We start from the raw sequence: 21,063 nt of genomic DNA on the forward strand, positions 1-21,063 counted from the left end.
CCAGGCTGGTCTCAAACTCTTGAGCTCAAGTGATCCTCCCAGCTCAGCCTCCCAAAGTGCAAGGATTACAGGCATGAGCCACTGTGCCTGGCCTCTTTGGTTTTTGTTTTAAGAGCCACTGATACACAGGTAGGATTGACAACTTCCTCTGGATTTCTTCTCTTCTCCTTTTCTTGTCCAGGGACAGCTTTAAACTTAGCAACTGGGTAAAAGCCAAGGTAAGGTTATAGGGGGCTGGGCTTGGGGGGGACACATTTTGCCTTAAAACTGCCTTTGCATGACAAACACATCTCTTTTATTTGGATTACATGTTTCCAGATCATTACAAATAGGAAATTTTAATCAAGATGCCCATATACACAGCTTACATAAAGGCAATTGTAAGATGCATGTATTCAATATTTATATGTTTCAGAAAATATTAGTTGCCATACAGAAGAATATTGCTATGCCATGGTGATTATCATTTGGGGGAAAATCATTTGAAGGGATGATGTCTCAGAAGGACCAGGCGCCAAGGATGTTAAGGTATGTTGCTAAGAGATGGGGTGTCCCCACTATTGACACCCCCTCATTTTCCCACTCTCTTAGCTTCAGCTTCCTACCTAGACCCCAACGATACTCAAATCTATCACTTTAAGAACACATAGTATATTTAACAGCTGTTAAATATATCAGCCCCAATATACCACTTTCTCTCCTAAACTTCCTTTCTTTCACTGAGTCCAGTGGACTATATTTTTGATTTAAATTTTTTCTCCATCTCTCCACCATTTCTTGAATCTGGATAATCAGGTCTTGTTTAAATGATTGAAATTGCTTTTTGACAAGCCAGCCTACCTCCAATACCTAAACATGTTCCCTCCCTCCACTGACAAACTACTAAATACTTCCATAGTTATTTTTCCAAAGAGACAATCGGATTATTTCCACTACCATCCCCTCCTGTTTTAAAGCCCTTCAGTGGCTCTCCCATTAAGGGCTAGAGTCATATCTCCTTATTCCTGCATGCAATGTCCTTTGTGATCAGACCTCAGCTCATTTCCCAGGCTCATCACCCTCCTGTCCTCCCCAGGCCTTAGCCAGCTCTCATTATGTGAGAGTTTGAGAAGATGTCACTAAATTGTAGCCTTTCAGATGCCTTCAACTTCTAGGCATGGACTTTTGCCTCCAAAAATGCAAAGTAATAAAATGTGGACAATAATCAGTTTATTTTTATTTGCTGGTTGGTTTTGTTTCACATGCTAAGGTTCTTCTAAAGTTATTCTGGTTTCCCCGCAGCAATTCTGCCCAATTCCATTTTACATGAAATGATAACAGCAGCAAAGTTCAGAAATACTGCCACCTTGTGATCACAGAGTAGGTGAAAAGCCAAGTGGTCCTCCCTTTATAAACATGTTTATAAACAGAGGAGCTGAGAACTGGAGAGATTCCCTGACCAGTCCCTCTTTCCAGGCCTTAAAACTAACAGCCACTTGATTACTGCTAGAAACTCAAAATTACAAAACTCTACCTTTAGTGTCTACTTTTAGTGACTCTCTTTTGTAGAGTTTTGTTGATTTCCCTCCACCAGATTATTTAAAGACACTGAAGGACACACTTATTTAAGCCATCTTCAGGTTCAGGTCCTTTGAAGCCCAGAGAACTTTTTTAAGCCTTTTACTTTTAGAAGGTATGTGCTCCAGACCATAGCTGTCAACTGTATTAGGACAGCAGTGAGTTGATGCTATTTGCCAATACAAACCCAAAACAGGATGTGTAAGAAGTCCTCAAGAGCTGCTTCTTGAGAGAATTAATGAGTAAACAAATGAACAGCAGAGATGATGATGATTTTAAGAGTGGAGAAAAATGTTTCTAATGTTTTTGAAAGTAGTCATTTTATTGTGAAATGTCAAGTCCATCTTGAAGCATTGACATATTCTATACTTTTGAGCTATTTAAGGTGGGTTTGAATAAAAGAATAATGGAGGTGTAGAGAGGCGAAGTGACCTATGTCTAGTGGCATACCAACAATAAATAGGTTCAGGGCAAGTCAGGGCATTGCAAAGATGGGTGAGGCTGAAAGGAAATGTAAAACATATTCATTCAAACCCCTTTTGATACTGCTTTGCAAAAACTGGTTCATCTAGCTCTTCCTTTCTCTCTCTCTTTCTTGAGATAGGATCTTACTCTGTCACCCAGGCTGAAGTGTAGTGGTGTGATCATGACTCACTGTAGCCTCAATCTCCCAGGCTCAAACAATTCTTGTGCCTCAGCCTCCACACCTGGCTAATATTTTGATTTTTTGTAAAAACAGGTGCCCACGCTGGCTCAAATTCCTGAGCTCAAGTGATCCATGCGCCTCGGCCTCCCAAAGTGCTGGGATTACAGGCAAGAGCCACAACACCCAGCCTTCTTCCCTTCTTTGACTCTATTCTTCACTATTATTTCATCACATGCACTAGCTTATTTTTTAAGGTTTGTTCTCAGAATGATTGTTTTCAAATGACTTAGAACTGGTTCTCATAAGCAGCATAGTAGCCACTGGAGACTTTTGTACACAGATAGAGAATAAGCTGCTTTGAAAAGTCATTGGTCATTCCAAAACTCATTTGTATCATGAGACATCACAGAATATATGCTTTGTAAATAATTTGTTTTTCAGAGTCAATAACTAATTATCAGTTCATACCCTATAAATAAATCAATATTGGAAATTATGTCTAAGTAGATTCATCACAGAAATGATTGGCTGACTGACCAAACAGCAAACTTCATGATTTACTTCTTGGCTTAACTGCTCTCTTTGCATTTCTTTTTTAAACAGTCCTCTTCCCCCATCATTATTATAATAAAGAATGAAAATGGACAAGGTGAGGCAAGGCTAGACAGGTGTGAATTTAAAAATCACTGGTCCTAGAAAATGTCTGTAGCTTTTGGGTTGTAAGAAAGTGAAGTAGGCCTGACATGCTGGCTCATGCCTGTAATCCCAGCACTTTGGGAGGCTCAGTCAGGAGGATCACTTGAGCCTAGGAGTTTGAGACCAGCCTGGCAATATACGGAGATCCCATCTCTACTGAAAGTACAAATAAAAAATTAGCAAGTCATGGTGGAGCATCCCTGTGGTCTTAGTTACTCAGGAGGCTGAGGTAGGAGGATTGCTTGAGCCCAGGAGGTCGAGGCTACAGCAAGCTGTGTTCGCAAGGAAGAAGATGAAGCAGGTTCTGTGACACAGAACAGAATTCAGGGCAAGTGCAGGGCTGGGCAGCCTCACACTGTAATTCATACTCAGGGCAATAAACAGAAAATAACTTTCAGAATGAAATCATGGCATTGACCTTGTCATCATCTCCGAGCGCTTGAGTTTTTGAAACAAATTAACATTGTCTCCTTAAATGCAATGTATCCTTCTTAGGCTCCTTAAGGAACTTTGCCATTTTAAAAAAATTAAGTTTTCAAGATAAAGACACCTATTTGGTCACAGTGAAGATTATGACTAGCCAATTGGCAAACGCCAGAAGAAATCTATGTCTTTCTTTTCCTTTCACTCTGCCCGTGTTCCACGTATATCAGTTCCACTTAGCTAAGTTGTCTGCTCCTTTTGACTTGCTGGAATATCACAATGGAAGTCTGGTGGGCACGGAAATTCTGGGATGGTGTCTAGCCTTAATTAAACACCCCCAACTGTGGTGCAGTCAAACTTTGAGATTTTCTTGACTACTGAGACCTGGACAAAACACAAGTATTTTTTGCCCAGTAGAGTTGAAAGCCGAAATAAGCAAAGAAGAAGGAGGAAACAAATAAGTAGGAGATTGCAAAGGCAGAGAGGTAAAGATGGCTTAGCTCCAGGTGGTCAATGATGCTCTATCCAGATGAGGGGCTTTGGGGCCCAGAGCCTACATGTCCTGATGGGTTTTCAATTCTGAGCACAAGAGGTCCATCTGAAATGCTAATTTTCCATGTTCAGCCATTTGCCATCCGGTTAAAATTCCCAGCACAGCTTCCGCACAAACTCAAGATAAAGTGGCAAGCTCTCAACTGCCTTGAGTGGTAAACCATGTAACTAACCACTTTGTTTTTTTTTCTTTTTTTTTCCACAGGCAAGATAGAGTAATCTTTCTAATATTAACTTCAGCATAAATATTGAAACTCACATAACTTGAATATTGAAAAAAACTTCCAAATGGTCTTTGAATTTAAATAGCACCTTGAGACTCCCAGGCCCCAGAACAGCTCTAAAATTCAAATGACTAACCACCCTGCCATTCTTTGCCTTCTCTGATTTCCATATTTCTTTTTTTTGTGTGCTGATAATTAGCCATCTCCCACTTTCTTGATCACGTGTGAGCAGTAGACCAGGCATGGTGGAAAGAGCAGCTAATTAATATCATTCAGATGGAAGGGCTTTCATTTTCCGCCTGCATTTGGGAAATTATTCCTTGGAAGAATTTATTTGTATGGAGATATTGGACAATCCTATGTCCATCCTGTGGACAATAGGAGATGTCTGGAGCCTGTAACATGGATTTGATAATTCCAACTGTCTGCTTTTAGCAGTGTGTGATAACACATGGTCGGATGGCTTGCCCTGCCCTAACGTACGCACGATCATGGTTCAATATCACTTCACCGGAGTACCCAGATGTTTCTGGTTTACCTGCAAAAAATTCAACTTTTTTTAAACAAAATTGGGAAATAGTATAGGTCATGTACAGCATTCCAGTCATGCACCAAGCACACACCAAGGGTTGTTTAGTAGGTGGCCCCATGTTGGGTACAGTTCTCTCCCTAAAACTACAGGAAAGGCACTCCATTCTCACACATTGGATCCTTCTTGCACTTTCATTGTTACACATAACAAATCTCCCACAGGCAGACAGTTTGCAAAGACCATATAGATAGAGAGGCATTTTGTCTTATTTTTAAATTTTTTTTTTTACAAAACTGATATGCAGATTTAATAAACTATCTAACAGTATTGTCCAGAGAGTTGGGAAAAATTTTCAGATAATTATACTTGGCCCCATTTCACATGAAAATATCCTTTATGACTTAGAGTACATTCTTGGTGTATATATTTTAATGTATTACTCACATTCTGCCTTTTAAATAAAATATGCTGAACTTGAAGTATCCTCCATGAATCTTTGATGTAATTAAGAATATCTGATTCTTCCACTCCCCAATGCCCCCAGGGCCTGCTTAGGTATTTGAAGCTGTTTCTTGCTACATAACACATCCCAGACTGATTTTTGGGCTGTCTTTTTAAGTTGTAACATACTTTGTTTCTTGGAGCCACTCTTGGCGTTTTCATTGTATTGATTTCTGGTGGCCTTGCTCCTGAATATTTTCTAGATTAAGCCTTGCATGGCTGTGATAGGTGATTATTTTATACTTACTAGCACACAGCAGGATATTTATACATATCCACATTTATGACCATCTTGATTGTTCATGATTTTACCCCTAATACATAGAAAAATCTACTTTTATGTTTGCAGAACAAAACTTGGGGATGTGAGTTCTGGTGGTTTCAGGCTCGCTTCTTTGTGGCCCTGTGTGACATGTTGAGCAGGATTTAAAACTTGCACTTAACAAAGTTTAAAAGAGCTACAGGTCACACACTTCAAGAAGTAGATATGCAAATGACAAGGATCTAATACATCGCATTTATACCTACAATCACAGATGATTTAATTAATGGCAATTCAACCCTCTTCAGGAGCCAGTGAGTAATATAAATGTGTGAATGAGCCAAGGTTAAGACAGCAGGGAGTAAATGAAACCAGGAGTGTGTGCCCCTCCTAATAATACAGATACCTTTAATTCGTGCTGGCTCAGGCAAACACATCTCCAAGTCAAATATGGCCTCTGGAGCATTATAATTTTATTTTTGGGGCTGTCTCTGTCACTGGTTTGTTCTTTTTTTTTTTTTTTTTTTTCATTTAAGGGCAATGTAACATCCTTTGCCCTTATATGGGCAAGATCAACTGAAGAGCTTTTTCTTTTTGAATGTTCTGGTAGAATTTTATTATGGAAGTGATCTTCCTTTGAAAGTGTGAAACAGTATATAGTTAACACAATATGGTGGAAATGCTCTGATAATTGTTTTAGTTCTTCTGCAGTTTGGGGGATGTTCATGACACTCACGGAGGAAGGAATATGGTGGGTGATTCCGAACAAGGGCCCCAGAGTCAGATTGCAGAGGTTCGCATCCCTTCTCCTCTAGTTCCCAGCCGGACAATCCTGGTCACATGTGCTCTCCTTCCTAAGACTGGGGATTTCTTCATCTGTAAAGTAAGATGGGAGGCCAGGCACGGTAGTTCACACCTGGATGCCAGCCAAGGCGGGAGGACCACATGAGGTCAGGAGTTTGAGACCAGCCTGGTCAACAAAGTGAGACCCTGTCACTACAAAAAATATATATATTGTTTTTTAATTAGCCAGATATGTGTGTGCCCACCTGTAGTCCCAGCTACTCAAGAGGCTGAGGTGGGGGAGAATCACCGAACCAGGAGGGCCATGACTGCAGTGAGCCATAATCGCACAACTGCACTACAGCCTAGGTGACAGAGTGAGACCCCATCTCAAGAAAAAAAAAAAAAGTATGATGGGAGCAGTGCCTACTTCACAGAACTGGTCTGAGGATTACATGAGACAAAGAAAGATCTCACAACAGTGCATGGCAAATAATAAAAGCTCAACATATGATGGTTATCACCATTATCATCATTATAGCATTATATTTGACCTTGTAACTAATGTGTTTTCTTTATTCCCTGTGATTCTAGTATTTTCTAGTAGCCTCTGTGATCGGCACCCAATTAATCAAAGGCATTCATTGTTCCCAGGAGGAAGGTGGGTAAAACCTACAACAAAGACATCAATTAAAGTGCTAAATTAATTTCTGTCCCTCTCTAACATAAATAACATACTAGAAAGCAAGGCATTCATTTGCAAGAGGCTGGCTTTGTTAAGAGAGACAAAGATTTGTGTTTCCAAAGAGCTAGAGAGTGGAACACTGGAGGCTTTGGGCATGCAGTAAGTCACAGGGAGAGGAAGAATGCACATGTGTGTAAACAGTTTCCCTCTACACCGAGGACAGACAGCAGCCGTCCCTGGAGGGCTGGAGGGAGGATGGAAAAGAAAGGAAAGAGCAAAGGCATTTAGACACCAATAAAATGGTGACTCACTGCCCCTCCCCATCCCATACCTCATCCCCAGCATCTACCCCCAGAAAGAGGCAATATTGAACGCCCAAGTTTGTTCTGAGTATTCAAAAGTATGGGAAACCCATGCCCCAATTCCTGTATAGCACTCTAGGAGAGCAGTTTCAGAGTGGACAGTGTGATACCATAAACCACAGTAGAGAAAAATAGCTGCTTCTCAGATTTCAGACACAGGAAGAACATGCGTGGATGTCTAGGTGTGTGTGTGAAGGATGAGGGCCCCAGAAATATTTTCATAAGTTTAAATTCTGACCTGACTGTATTTCAAACCAGAAGTGATTGATTTTTGTTGAATTGGCAAGGTTGTTTTTCTACCACTGGGCCAAAATAGGGCTTGCAGGTTGATTTGCATAAAAATAAAGAAAGTTACCAAACTGAGTCTAATGAATGTTTAAAATGCTTCCCCTTTTATTATGATCTGTTCATTGATTTCCAGGAAGGTGTTTTTTGCTTGCTTGCCTGTGCTCTGGATTGCTGGCTACTGGCTCTAGTTATTAAGGAAACAAGATCATGACCCTGAAACTTTTAGACACTCAACCAACTCTGTGCATCTGTTTTTTCTCTGCCATGATCTGCTCTCTGTATTTTGCAGCCACATGGAAAGAGCAATGTTTTAAACCTTCACTAGTGCTGTGGATCAATTCTGGCTTGGATTCTCATTTGGAATTGATTCCCCTTGGGGCAGGAATGTGGGTGCTATATCACTCCCTGAGCATGTCGGTAAACATCCTCCCTGTCAGCGTTGCTGTTCAATCATGTCTTGCCCAGCACCCTGTGGGTACAAGAGATCACACAGCCCTTACATTTGGCCATTTCCTAGGAAGCCACACTTACATACACTAAGTCAAATTCTCAGGTATCTCTTGGTTTTGCTCTATTCTCACCTCTCAAGCTGACATATATTTTCTAAAATTAAGACTTCCAGAGACTTATCTGTAAAAATATTTTCTTAAGAAATAATTTTCATTTTATGGAAGAAGAAATATCAACTTAGAACTGCTTTGTGGAAGCATAGAATAAATTTTTATAAATGTGGACATAACTATGAGAGTCCTGGAATTAAAATAAAAAACTGTGATGTGAAAAGTTTCTTTGATGAATGATATATGAATTCAGCTGAGTTCTCCACTACAGCATTCATGGAAGCCCCTCCCTCCAGGAAAAAAAACAGTGCCATCAAAAATGACAGCATCCAGGCTCATGCCTGTAATCACTTTGAGTGGCTGAGGCAGGAGGATTGCTGGAGCCCAGGAGTTCAAGACCAGCATCCTAGGAAACATAGTGAAACTCTATCTCTACAAAAAAAAATAATAATAATACAAAAATTAGCTGGGTGTGCTGGCACATGCCTGTAGTCTAGCTACTCAGGAGGCTGAGGTAGCAGGATCACTTGAGCCTAGGACATTGAGGCTGCTGTGAGCTGCGATTGTGCCACTGCAGTCCAGCCTGGGCAACAGAGGGAGACCCTGCCTCAAAAAAAAAAAAAAAAAGAGAGAGAGTAAGAGCATCCATTTTTGACAGGCACATATTGACTGCTTGGCCCCCTTAGCTATGTGGGAGCTAAGGCTCCAGTTGGAGGACCTGTGCTGGCAGTGGCCTGAGCTGGATATTTCACCGACGGGTCCTTATGTAATCATCAAGTGGGTTCTTTCTGCCCACTGCACAGACAAAATCAATTCACTGAGATCATGGCATTGCAGTAAAGATGGAGTTTAATCCATGGGAGGCCAGCCAAGAGGGAAACAGAGTTATTACTTAAATCAGTCTCCCTGAAGGCTCAGAGTTAAGGTTTTTCAAGGATAGTTTGGTGGGCAGGGGGCTGGGGAATAGGTGCTGCTGATTGGTTGAAGAAGCAATCATAGGTGTGTGGAAAATGGTCCCATGCACTGAATCTACCTCTGAGTGGGGCCACAGGACTGACTGAGTCATGAGGGTCCATGTGGAGACAGCCAGTCATCAGAAATGCAGAAAAAACATCTCAGAAAAACACCTTAAAGGCCAATCTTAGGTTCTACAAACACTGCTCTTATGTATAGGAGGAATTGGAGAAGTTATAAAACTTGTGACCTCTGGAACAATGGTTAGTTACTGTTTAATTACACCTACGTCTTTGCAGAATTCAGGCCCATCTCTCATGATCCTAACCTTGTGGCTTTTTTTTTAGTTTCACAAAGGCAGTTTAGTTTTGGGAAGGGTTATTATCATCTTTACTTTAAGGTTAAACTATAAATTAAATTCTTTCCAAAGTTAGCTTGGCCTATGCCCAGAGATGACTGAGGAAAGCTCTGAAGTTAGAAGCAAGATGGAATCAACTATGTCAGATTTCTCTTGCTGTCATAATTTTGCAATGGCGGTTTCACAGTTGTCTAATGCCCAGCTCCTCTCAGGGTCTCAGTCCAGATGGATTCGGAATACAGGATCACTGCAGTCCAGTTCTGCTTCATCTTCTTCTCCAAGGCACTGAGTTATTTCACATGCATAGGGCATCAAAGCAGCTTATTAAAGTGGTGTATAAGCAGAAAGAAAAAGAGAAGACTAGGAAATCCAGAAGAAAATCCTGTTCTATCTTTTGAAATTCGTATTCATTCCCAAACATGAATGCCAGCATTTGCTCATGTGCTGGCCAAATAACGGAAACCAAAAACGGAATAAAAAAAATGATGTCTGAGGCTTTCAGACTATCCCATATCAACCTATCTTGAGGTAGAATTTTATTGTTACTGACCTACTGCTCCTACTAGTACCGTAAACTTTCAGATTTAGATTTACAGAAAACATCAATTGCATGATTGTCCCAAAGTACTTGTCCTCTCCCGTTCTTGCCCTCTGCAACTCTTAGTTGCATTCATAATGTTAACTTGCCAGTTTTCAAAATTCCTTTTTCAATTGGATAGGACTATGTGAAAAAAAACTAATGTGTAAATATGGTGAGAAAAATCTAAAGATGAAAGTAAAATTCAGAGAGGCAATTTCAATGCCCCTCATACAATGAAACCCTTTCTACCTGAAATTTCTCTATCCAAATCTGATCTGTGGACGCTCTTCAGAGCAGCCTCCGGAGCAGCATTGAACTTTCTGGAATGAAGGAAATGTTCTAAAATTGACCTGTCCAATATAGCAACCATTAGCCATATGTGGCTATTAAACACTTGAAATGTGGTTGGTGTGATTGAGGAACTGCTTTTTAAATTTAATTTTAGGTAATTAAAATTTCAATCTTTTAATTTAAATAGCCATGTATGATATGATAAGAAATATATATTTTGGTCTTCTTTACCCATTTCTTGGCACATAGCTCTTAAAACCCTTGCAATCTCTGAAGTAATCATGTCTTTCTATACACTAATGAGATGACTGGTGGCTGGGGGCTCTGGACAGCCTCAGAATAGCGGGATGGGTGCCAGGGAATCCAACCACATGATTAGAGAGTCAGAATTTTGATCTCCAATCCCCCCCACCTCTGGAAGGGAAGAGGGCCTGAAGGTTGAGTTGATCCCAGTGCTCAGCGATTTGATTAATTACGCCCACAAGATGAAGCCTCCATAAAAACCCAAAAGGATGGGGTTTGAAGTGCTTCTGGGTTGGTGAATGCGTGGAGGTGCTGTGAGATAGTGGCCCAGAGAGGTCATGGAAGCTCCTCATCCGTTCTCCCGTACCTCGCCCAATGCGTCTCTTCCCTCTGGCTGTACCTAATTTATATTCTTTGTAATAAACTGGTAATCTTGTAAGTAAACTGTTTTCCTGAGTTCCGTGTGCTGCCCTTGCCAGAGAGGACCTGTTATTATTAGCTAAGTCAGACGGAAGTTATGGGCAACCTGGGGCTCACTACTTGTGATTGACACCTGAAGTGCGGGACCGTCTTGGGGGACTGAGTCCTTAACCTGTGGGATCAGATGCTATCTCCAGGTAGAAGGTGTCAGAATTGAGTTAAATTGTAGGACATCCAGTTGATGTCCTCAGAGAATTAGAGAATTGCTTGTCATAGGAAAAAGCTCTACGCATTTTGGTGACCAAAAGTGTTGTGGGAGTATAGAAGAGAAAATACTGGCTTTCCCCCTAAAACCATGAGGCTAGTAGCTGCCATTTTTGACAGCACTACTGCAGAGGATTTTACTTTTAAGGTTAGAAAGAGCAAAGCTCCAAGGGGGTGGGAGGGAAGAGGCCCCAGCACCAGGCGTAGGCATAAGGTAAGCCACTACATTTGACCTTGCTGGTGACTCTGTTTGGAGCTTCTGAGAATCCCCAAAGCTGACACTGGGAGAATGGAAATGGGCTAAGATGCCCTTTATGAATCTCTTCCAGGCTCATGAGAATTCTGATCTATTCATTGTGTAATTGTAGTTTCTCCCTTCCTCCAGACATTTTTCTCATTTGGAGAAGTGTTGGTTGCTAGGAGACTGAACTGCCTTTTCAAGGAGAGTACTTTAGAGAGAAACAATTCACATGATTTTCTTCTTTTATAAAATGAAAATTTGTAAAATATTTGCAATGCATAGTGAAAAAGTCAAGCTTTTACATTTCTTTGTATATTTGTTTTAGCAACCATAGAACCTTTCAATTACTTTTCCCACTGCTTCACACTGCAAGAAAGAAAACAAAAACTGACTGCCCTTTCTGTAGTATTTCTTAAGAAAAAATAACATTCCCAGGCTTGTTTCCAGAAATGGTGAGGTGATATCTATCCTTCTTACCTCACAAGGGAGCTGTGAGTGAGAATCAAAAATAATGACATTTATAATGGAAATGGAAATTGCAAAGCACCATCCACCAGAAATAAATCAGTATTGCACCCAACAGCTCATAGTTTTATCCAACTACTTATTCTTACCATGATTTTCATAAACTTACAAAATCACGCAGTCTGAACACATCATTTAATAAATAAAAGAGCCACAACTTGGAGAAATGAATAGGTCTCTTAGGTTTCTAACTTCCAGACAAAGATGCCATTATACTGCAATGACTTCTCAGGGAATGTGAACAAAACTCCTTTAAATGTTCGACTAGCTCTTGTAATCACTGTCAACAACATTTAAACCTTGGATAGGGAGTAGTCAGCATGAAATGACATTTCCTCTCTAACTCACCTAATACGATGCCTGGCACACAGTAGGTGCTCATTAAAGAGTAATTGTTAAGAATGATGATAATATCCTAGCTAATAAGGATCTTTTCTTTCTAATTTCTTGGCCCCTGCTTTAAAAATCCAGCTGTAGTAATTTTTTTATTGACCAACTGCAAAATTCTTTAATGTTTGAGAAATTTGCCTATGTTAATTGACAGTTTGAAGCAAAAGAGCTTTCTTTCTTTGTATATCTGAGCAGCAGAAGAGCCACCACAAAGGGGACTAGGAACAAGTTATTTTATAAATAAATATTTTGGCCAGGCATGGTGGCTCATGCCTGTAATCTCAACACTTTGGGAGGCTGAGGCAGGAGGATCCTTTGAGCCTAGAAGTCCAAGACCAGCCTGGGTAACGTAATGAGACTGTCTCTACAAAAAAACAAACAAACAAAACTATCTGGGCATGTTGGCACACACCTGTAGTCCCAGCTACATGAGAGGCTGAGGTGGGAGAAATGCTTGAGCCTGGGTGTTTGAGGCTGCAGTGAGCCATGTTCACGCCACTGCACTCTAGCCTGGGAGCCTGGCCAACAGAGTGAGACTCTGTGTCAAGAAAAAAAAGAAGGAAAGAATTTTTAATGTAAGAATAATATGGCTGAAAGAACCTATTTGATAATTATCATAGATGTTATATTTCTTCAGGTTATCCACGGCTTTTGTGGAGCCCATACTCCTTAGAAAGATTTCAACACAGGAGAGCACCCCATGGGTCCTCTTTTGTTAGATGAGCTAGTATTTTAAAAGTACTTAGATGTAGACAAGCTCCTCAGGGTGACAACTAGTTTACAAACAGCATCCCATAAGCACACAATGCCAGTTTCATACTGCCCCAATGTCTCCAGACCTGCCTAGGGTCTCAACCGTGACTGGGCATTAGAACTACCCAGTGAACTTTAAAAAATATGATGTCCAATCCCAGATCAATCGGTCCCTGTTTCTGGGAAGTGAGGCAGGTCTAGGCGGCTTTTAAAACTCCCTAGGTGGATCTAATGTGAAGCCAGATTTAAGAATGAAGTCCTTAAACTGCTCTGATTCCAGGTTTCTTTGATCTAAACCAAACACTTGTAGGTCCACAGCACTAGCTAAAAGAACTGAGAGATCAAAAGTTTCTCTGCCCCATCTGAAATTGCCAACATCAGATCCTCACTGAATCTCCTGTGCCCCTATTTCTGCTCCTCTCTCTCCCCCTTTTTCGCCCTGCCTTACTCTTTCCCTTTGTCCCTTGCTTTCTTCTCTCCCTTCCTCTCATCTCCTTTTCTGTCTCTCTCCTTACTCTCTCAGTTCTGCTTTGAGAAATCTTCCCCTTCAATATGCCCTTTGATCCCTTTCACTTTCTTCCTTTCTGATAGTTTATCTTAGGAATCCACCTTTCTTATTTTTCATTTATTGTCCCATTTTTGTTTCATTGTGAGCCAAACTAAAAGATTGTGTGTGTGGTGAGGGAAGAGCAGAAGGGTTGGAGGGCAATGATCCAGACATACACATAAAAACATAGAAAAGAAAAAAGTTCAAAAGGAATCAATGCCACCAACTTTCAAAGCACTTGAAAGCAGCCGCAAGTCCCATTCCAAATCTCCCTATCCTCCTCTAATTAGACTTTCCTTTCCTTAATCACCAGCATTCAAGAAAACAAAACACAAAACAAAAAAAGCCCCACGATTTTGTTTTTAATGTAATTTAATGCTCTTCTCTTTTGATTAAGGGTATTACAACACCACTGTGCTAGTCTTGGCTGCTTTCAGTATTCAGTTCTCCAGTTCAGTGGCTGAATGCCTGCCACCATGGTGGCTGTAGAGAGCTGCAGATTGAGAAATTTAAGATCTTAACGAAAAATTGTTTGGAGGTCATCAAGATTGAGAGTAAAACCATTAGTAATGATAAGTTCTATACCATGAATTTCCATTTGACATCTCTTGCTCTCTGGAATCTCTTGAGGATCTCCCCCATAGGCCATTTTAGTGAGGTGCTCATAAATCTGTTTAGCATTGTTGAAGATAAAATGCAGACTAAAATGCATTGGTCTCTGTGTCTGTACTCCCATCCCAAGTGCCCCACATATTCGATAGTTTCACTCAGCGAGTGTTTGTGCTTATCTCTGCCTCCTCTGTCCTCAGTCCTCTGTGCTGGAATTATTCTCCAGTTATCACATTTGCTCCAGGAACAGCCATCTGAGACTGCAGCTCACATTCTGCGCTCATTTTTGCCATCCCTGTCTATTTCTCCCATTACCTCATTTAACCCTGGAAAGAGTGACTTAAAACTTACTCAATAAAAACCTAATTCCTTGGGATTGTTGTAAATATATACAGAAAAGACTTCAGTATGCTAGGATTTATATATATATATATATATATATATATGAAAAAAGGGGAAGAGTCAGACTGTTTCAGATTCCCTGGGCTTTTGTCAACTGACCTAGGAACCCAGACACAAGAATGGGAATGTTTCTGGAAAATGCTCCCTGAGTTCCAAACAACCAACTTACAGCAAATATAGGGCATAAAGTCAGCATACAGCTATTCAGTCAATAATTGCTGTTCTGGGAGTTGTGAATTGAGGACTGCCTAAGGTGATGGGAATCCAAGTGTTCTGTTTGAATAAATAAGACAATTTTGGCTTGTAAAGCCTTCTTAGCCTGTGGGGGATGCTTAAATGGCGCTGGCTAAGATTATTTGGAGAATCAACACTGACGGCCTTGGGGATGAGAGAAGTCAAAGGAGAAGGGCCGTACCAGGGAAGTGGATGGGTTCCAACAGTTTCCACCTCCCTGGTGTGGGCTCTTGCTTCTGCTGTCATCCTGTCTCAGACTTCCTTGTTGCCAACAAAAACTAATAATAACCTGAGTCCTTTCAGGAAACCAAAGATAAAGGAAAACAAATAAAGCAGGATTCAGTGAGCTAAGGATCAAATGTTTAAGAACAATAATATTTCAAACTAACTAGTTAATAATAAATGCAACAAATAAAAATTAAGCAAACATGATGAAAAAAGCAAAAGTAATATTAAGAGCTCAAAGAATAACTGAAAGAATAAAATTTTAAATAATTCAGAGTACATTTAAATAAAAATACTGTAAAGAATAATTAGTATGGTGAAATAAATCTTTATTAAATACCTATTTTTTCTTTCTTTTTTTTTTTGAGACGGAGGTCACCCAGGCTGGAGTACAGTGGTGTGATCTCGGCTCTCTGCAACCTCTGTCTCCCAGGTTCAACCAATTTTCTTGCATCAGCCTCCTGAGTAGCTGGGACTATAGTCATGAACAACCATGCCCGGGTAATTTTTTTTTTTTTTTTTTTTTTTTGCATTTTTAGTAGAGGTGGGGTTTCACCATGTTAGTCAGGCTGGTCTCAAACTCCTGACCTCAAATAATCCACTTGCCTCGGCCACCCAGAGTGCTGGGATTACAGGTGTGAGCCGCCGCACCTGGCCAAATACCTAATATTTTAAAAGGAAAAATATTCTATATAAATTCAAACTCTGTTAATGGGTATTGTGCCAGAAATAGGCTATCAGTATAAATATCAGCTACTAAATACTTAAAGTATTCATTTGTTCACCAGCACATATCAAGGAAACATTAGTCAGCCAGCTGAATTATGAAAATTCTCTCCCTATAATTAAATTATCATAGTACTAATTAAAACAAGTGTATACTTTTTATACCTGCATGTCCTTAAACAAATGTCCACTTCTATCTAGCCAAACACTAAATGAATGTATTGTAAACATTGCATGAATTCTAAATCCCAAAGACCAATGCACATAACAATTTCATTTTGCTTTTCAAGATAGCAAAAAGACTGAGAATAAGTCTCTCTCACCCATATGAATTTCCTATGCAGGCATTACTCCCGGGTTATCTAGAGTTGAATTGTTAATGCTATTTAATTTTAACAGCCTTCTCAATTTTAAATCCTACTTGCAGAATGTGTAATCCATTTATGCTATTTCATGCTTGACTTGTCTACATACCTGGGGAAATTTTTTATTTTGATTTGCATTCAGAATTAAAAAAAAATTCACAACTTGGAAACAACTAATATCTGAAAGCACAACCAAATAAATCTTCTCTCATTCATAGCACCCAGGAAAGCCAAGATTGACATGAATGAATATGCTTTCCAAGCCTTGGCTTTTCTTGAGATCAAGAAGATTTTGCCTTGTATTTTTGCATGTACAGAAATAAGAACAAAAAGCACAAATATGTATTCAATTTTTGCACTAAGTTTTGGGCTGCTTATACAACTTAGAAATATTTCTCTATGTATCCATCTATCTATTGTCAGGTAGAGTCCAATGCCATGAAAGGAGCTACACTGAGTGGAAGAACATCAACTATGTTTTTAATGGTCATTAAATGAAGTCTCAAAAGTGAAGATATCTAATCAAGTCTAATCCCTGGAACAATGTAGAAAAGATGGACCTAAGAAACTAAAACTGAAATGTCTTTTTCACGGATTTAGTGCAGATTCCCTTTAAGAAATTGATAAATTTCACTATGGACTGGTTGCTAGGATACCCCTCAAAATCTATTAAAGTAAGCTCTTTCCTTTAAAGGACTGGGCAGGGTTTCCATTATTTCAAAATGACTTTGAAAATCATGATGGGTGTTCCATCTGAGTGAATGAAACAGGTAAATGAATGGCCCTTAAGAAAAATAAATGACCATGAAGATTCTAAAAAATAATTAGGATCTCTCATAATGATATATTTAAAAGTTAGCTTTGTCAAGGAGGTTCAGATTTTCAAACCTGAAAGGAAGAAATAAAAATCAAATGTGAAATGGACAATGAGAAGTTCCTTGGGGGTAGTTAAAGGCCTACTGTTGTAGAAAGCAAGGGACAGAGTTTACATTAGAGTGGGCATGTTGTTTGCCACTTATCATCTTAAAAGTCATTTTTCTCTGGAACGGGAAGTAGCATGGGTACTTAAAACATTTCACATTTTGAATTTCTGTCAATTAGTGAAAATTTGGTAAGCGCTCTTACAGGAATGTTCATATCCAGTTCTGTTACAAGGAAGGCAGGCTGGGGTAAAAAAGATGAATGAGTTCTAGGAAGGAAACTAGAAGCCTGACTCCTGAACTGAGGACACAGAGTGAATGTTCTTTGATATTTTGATATTCACATCTCTGGAAACTCATTACATATGGCTGTTTTCCTTATCTCTTTTTGTCAACTATGGATAAAATTTCTGAAATCAAGAGTGATCCTATATCACCAAAAATGGGAACTTTGATGTCAGTACTACCCAAAGTGATCTACAAATTTAATGCAGTCCCTATCAAAATCCCAATGTTTTTGCTTAAGCAGAAAAAAATCCATCCTAAGACTCATATGGAATCTCAAGGGACCCAGAATAGCCAAAACAATCTTAACAGGAACAACTTTGGAGGTTTCACACTTCCCAGTATCAAAATGTATTACAAAGACATAGTAATCAAAATAGTGTGGTACTGGCATAAAGGGACATATAGACCAATGGAACAGAATAGAAAGCCTAGAAATAAATTATCCATATGTGGTCAAATGATTTTCAACAAGGCTGCCAAGACCAGTAAATGGGGAAACGACAGTCTTTTCAACAGATGGTGTTGGGAAAACCAGAGATCCACATGCAAAAGAATAAAGTTGGACCTGTAAGTAACACCATATACAAAAATTAACTGAAAATGGATTGAAAACTTAAATTGAAGAGCTAAAACTATAAAACTCTTAGAAGACAGTATCAGAGAAAATCTTCATGACACTGGATTTGGCCATGATTTCTTGTACCTGACACCAAAAGCACAGGCAACAAAAGTACAAATTGATAAATTGGACTACATAAAAATTAATCATTGTGCATCAAAAGACACAATAAACAGAATGAAATGGCAACGAATGAAATGGAAGAAAATATTTGCAAATCATATATCTGATAAGTGTTTAATATCCAGAATAGATAAGAGCTCCTACAACTTAACAGTGAAAAAAAAACAAACAACATGATTTAAAAATGGACAAAGGACTTGAATAGAGATTTCTCCAAAGAAGACATACAAATGGACAATAAGCACATACAAATATGCTCTGAAATACTAAACACCAGGGAAATGCAAATTAAAACGATGAGATACCATCTCATACCTACTAGGATGGCTACTATCAAGGGGAAAACAACAACAACAACAACCAAAAACAAACAGGAGGTGCAGCACGTGGGAGTTGCTACCGGAGCCGAATCCAGGTTGGAGTTGGAACCATGGAGATGCAGAAGGAAACCCTTCTTTCCTACCGCCCCCTAACGCACCGGCCTGCATGGAACGCAGTTGGAAGCTGCGCGGTACCAGTCCCACGGGGGATTCTGCTCCGGGTCCTCCAGTCTCAGTGGCCGCTGCTGGGCCGGCTCCCTCTGACTTTTTTTTTTTTTTTTTAGACGGATCCTCGCTCTGTCGCCCATGCTGGAGTGCAGTGGCGCGATATCAGCTCACTGCAAGCTCCGCCTCCCGGGTTCACTCCATTCTCCTGCCTCAGCCTCCCGAGTAGCTGGGACTACAGGCGCCCGCCACCACGCCCAGCTAATTTTTTTGTGTATTTTTAGTAGAGACAGGGTTTCACCGTGTCAGCCAGGATGGTGTCAACCTCCTGACCTTGTGATCTGCCCTCCTCGGCCTCCCAAAGTGCTGGGATTACAGGCGTGAGCCACCGCGCCCGGTCCCCTCTGCCTTTTTAAGGACCCCTGTGCCACCCTCAAAGAAGGCTTCTGCTCTGCTGGAGCCCAGATGGAGGCTGGAGTGGCTGACCTCACTTGGGTGGGGGAGAGAGTTATCATAGCAGCTTCTGATTCAGGTGCTGGTGAATTGTGGGAGGTGGATGAGAACGAGCCACTCATCGTCAGCAAGTTCTGCAAGTATGAGCATGGAGACATTGTATCTACCCTCAGTGCTCTCGGCTGTCAGCGGCAGCAAAGACTTCAGCATCAAGGATTGGGACCTTGCTCAGCAGGTGGCACTGAATTCATACCGATCTCATGCTGGGCAGGTCACCTGTGCTGCTGACTCTCCCCGCAAGGACTGTGTGTTTCTTTCCTGCAGTGAGGACAGTAGAATTTTATTCTGGAATACTCTCTGTCCCAAGCCAACGTCACAGGTGGGCTGCAGTGCCTCTGGCTGCCTTCCCCCCTCACTGGCTTGGCATCCTCAGCAAAGTGAAATCTTCATCTTTGTGATGAGAATGGGACTGTCTCCCTTGTGGACACCAAGAGAGGGAGAGGTGCCCTTGGCTCAGCTGTACAAGACCAATGTGTCATTGGGCTGGTGTTTTCCTCACACGGTGTTCCCTTCCCGGGCTCTTACAGCGAAGATGGCTCACTGGCTGTGCTGGACTTCAGCCTTACTGAGGTGTTTAGAAGCTGAGACCACAGTGACCTTGCGAGAGATGCTGCTTGATCCCCACTCAATCACTTTCTGCTTACCACAATGGGCTGGGACCATCAGGTCGTCTGCCACAAGTGCCCACAGAACCTCTCCCAGCCCCTGGACCTGAGAGCGTTGCTGAGTAGATTGGACTTAAGACAAACAGCAAGTCCCCCATGAGAGTCCACTTCTTTGCCCCTGTCCCCTCAGCTTGTGAGATAACACATGAGCCTTCTGTACTATGCTGATACATTGGATCTGTGCCATTACCTGGCATTGTCCCACAGCCTGAAGGACGCTGGATGCTGGGATCCTGTAGTCACAGGGAGGAAAAGCTTTCTTAAAAATGGGCGTGCAGGTGCATCTGAGTGTGTGAGTGTAGGTTTTGCTGGGGAGGTAGGGCAGTGGGGCGGGGGGGATTAAAAAAATCTATCTCACATCTCCCCTGAACACCACCTCTCCCTCACTCCCCAAAAAAGTTGACAGAAGGGTTTTATTCTTCCCATGTAGCTGTCTGAGGAACTGACAATGTCTGGGTGGGGTATGGAATGTGGGCGTCCCTAGGTTCCTGGAAGCAGCTCTTATGCTACTCATAGAGATGGGATTGATTTTATTTTTTATAGCGCTTAATTCACCATTATGGGAAATGATTCCAATCACAGAAATTCAGCCCAGTTCGTTTTGAGGAAGAGGCGGAACATGTTATAGTTTTATGCAACTCCTTACCATTAAACTGAATCAGAAATCCTTTTTCTGGATGAATTAAAAATGTGGCCTGTGCCTGTGTAATGTCCACTCCTTTCTGTCCACTCCCTTCTCTCTGCTCTCTGCTGGTGTTGTGTATATGAAAGAGTGTTTTTCTGTCATAGATGTCCTAGAGGAAATTTTGTGGATGACGGAGAGCTTAAAGGCATTTCAATTGTTAGAAAACTGACACAGACTGTTATGGAGAAATCTTTGCCACTTTTCCCACCCAAAACCAGCCTGGGGCCTGACCTCTTCTGCTCTCAGCCCCTTTCTCTGGATATAGAAAGTCTAAATGCAGTATGTGTAGACTTCTAAAGTTTTAAAATACAGCCTCAGGAAGAAAATCAGAAATACTGGCTGGTGAAATAAACAGTTTAGGTATCTTGTAAGCCTGCCTTTTTTGAAAAACAAAACAAAACAAAGTAAATGTTGGTGAGGATGTGGAAAAATTGGAACCCTTGTGCACTGTTCATGGGAATCAAAAATGGTGCAGCCGTTATGGAAAACAATATGACAATTCCTCAAAAAATGAAAAATACGATTACCATGTGATCCAGCAATTCAATTTCTGGATATACAGCCAAA

The 21,063-nt window shown here is 40.8% G+C and overlaps 1 pseudogene; it reads left to right on the plus strand.

The window, feature by feature from the left end:
* Positions 1–3,838: 3,838 nt before the first annotated feature.
* On the plus strand, positions 3,839–19,877 carry LOC116481259 (methylosome protein WDR77-like; annotated as a pseudogene).
* The last annotated feature ends 1,186 nt before the right edge of the window (positions 19,878–21,063 follow it).

Source organism: Hylobates moloch, unplaced genomic scaffold (assembly GCF_009828535.3).
Source record: "Hylobates moloch isolate HMO894 unplaced genomic scaffold, HMol_V3 SCAFFOLD_3, whole genome shotgun sequence".
Classification (NCBI taxonomy): Eukaryota; Metazoa; Chordata; class Mammalia; order Primates; family Hylobatidae; genus Hylobates; species Hylobates moloch.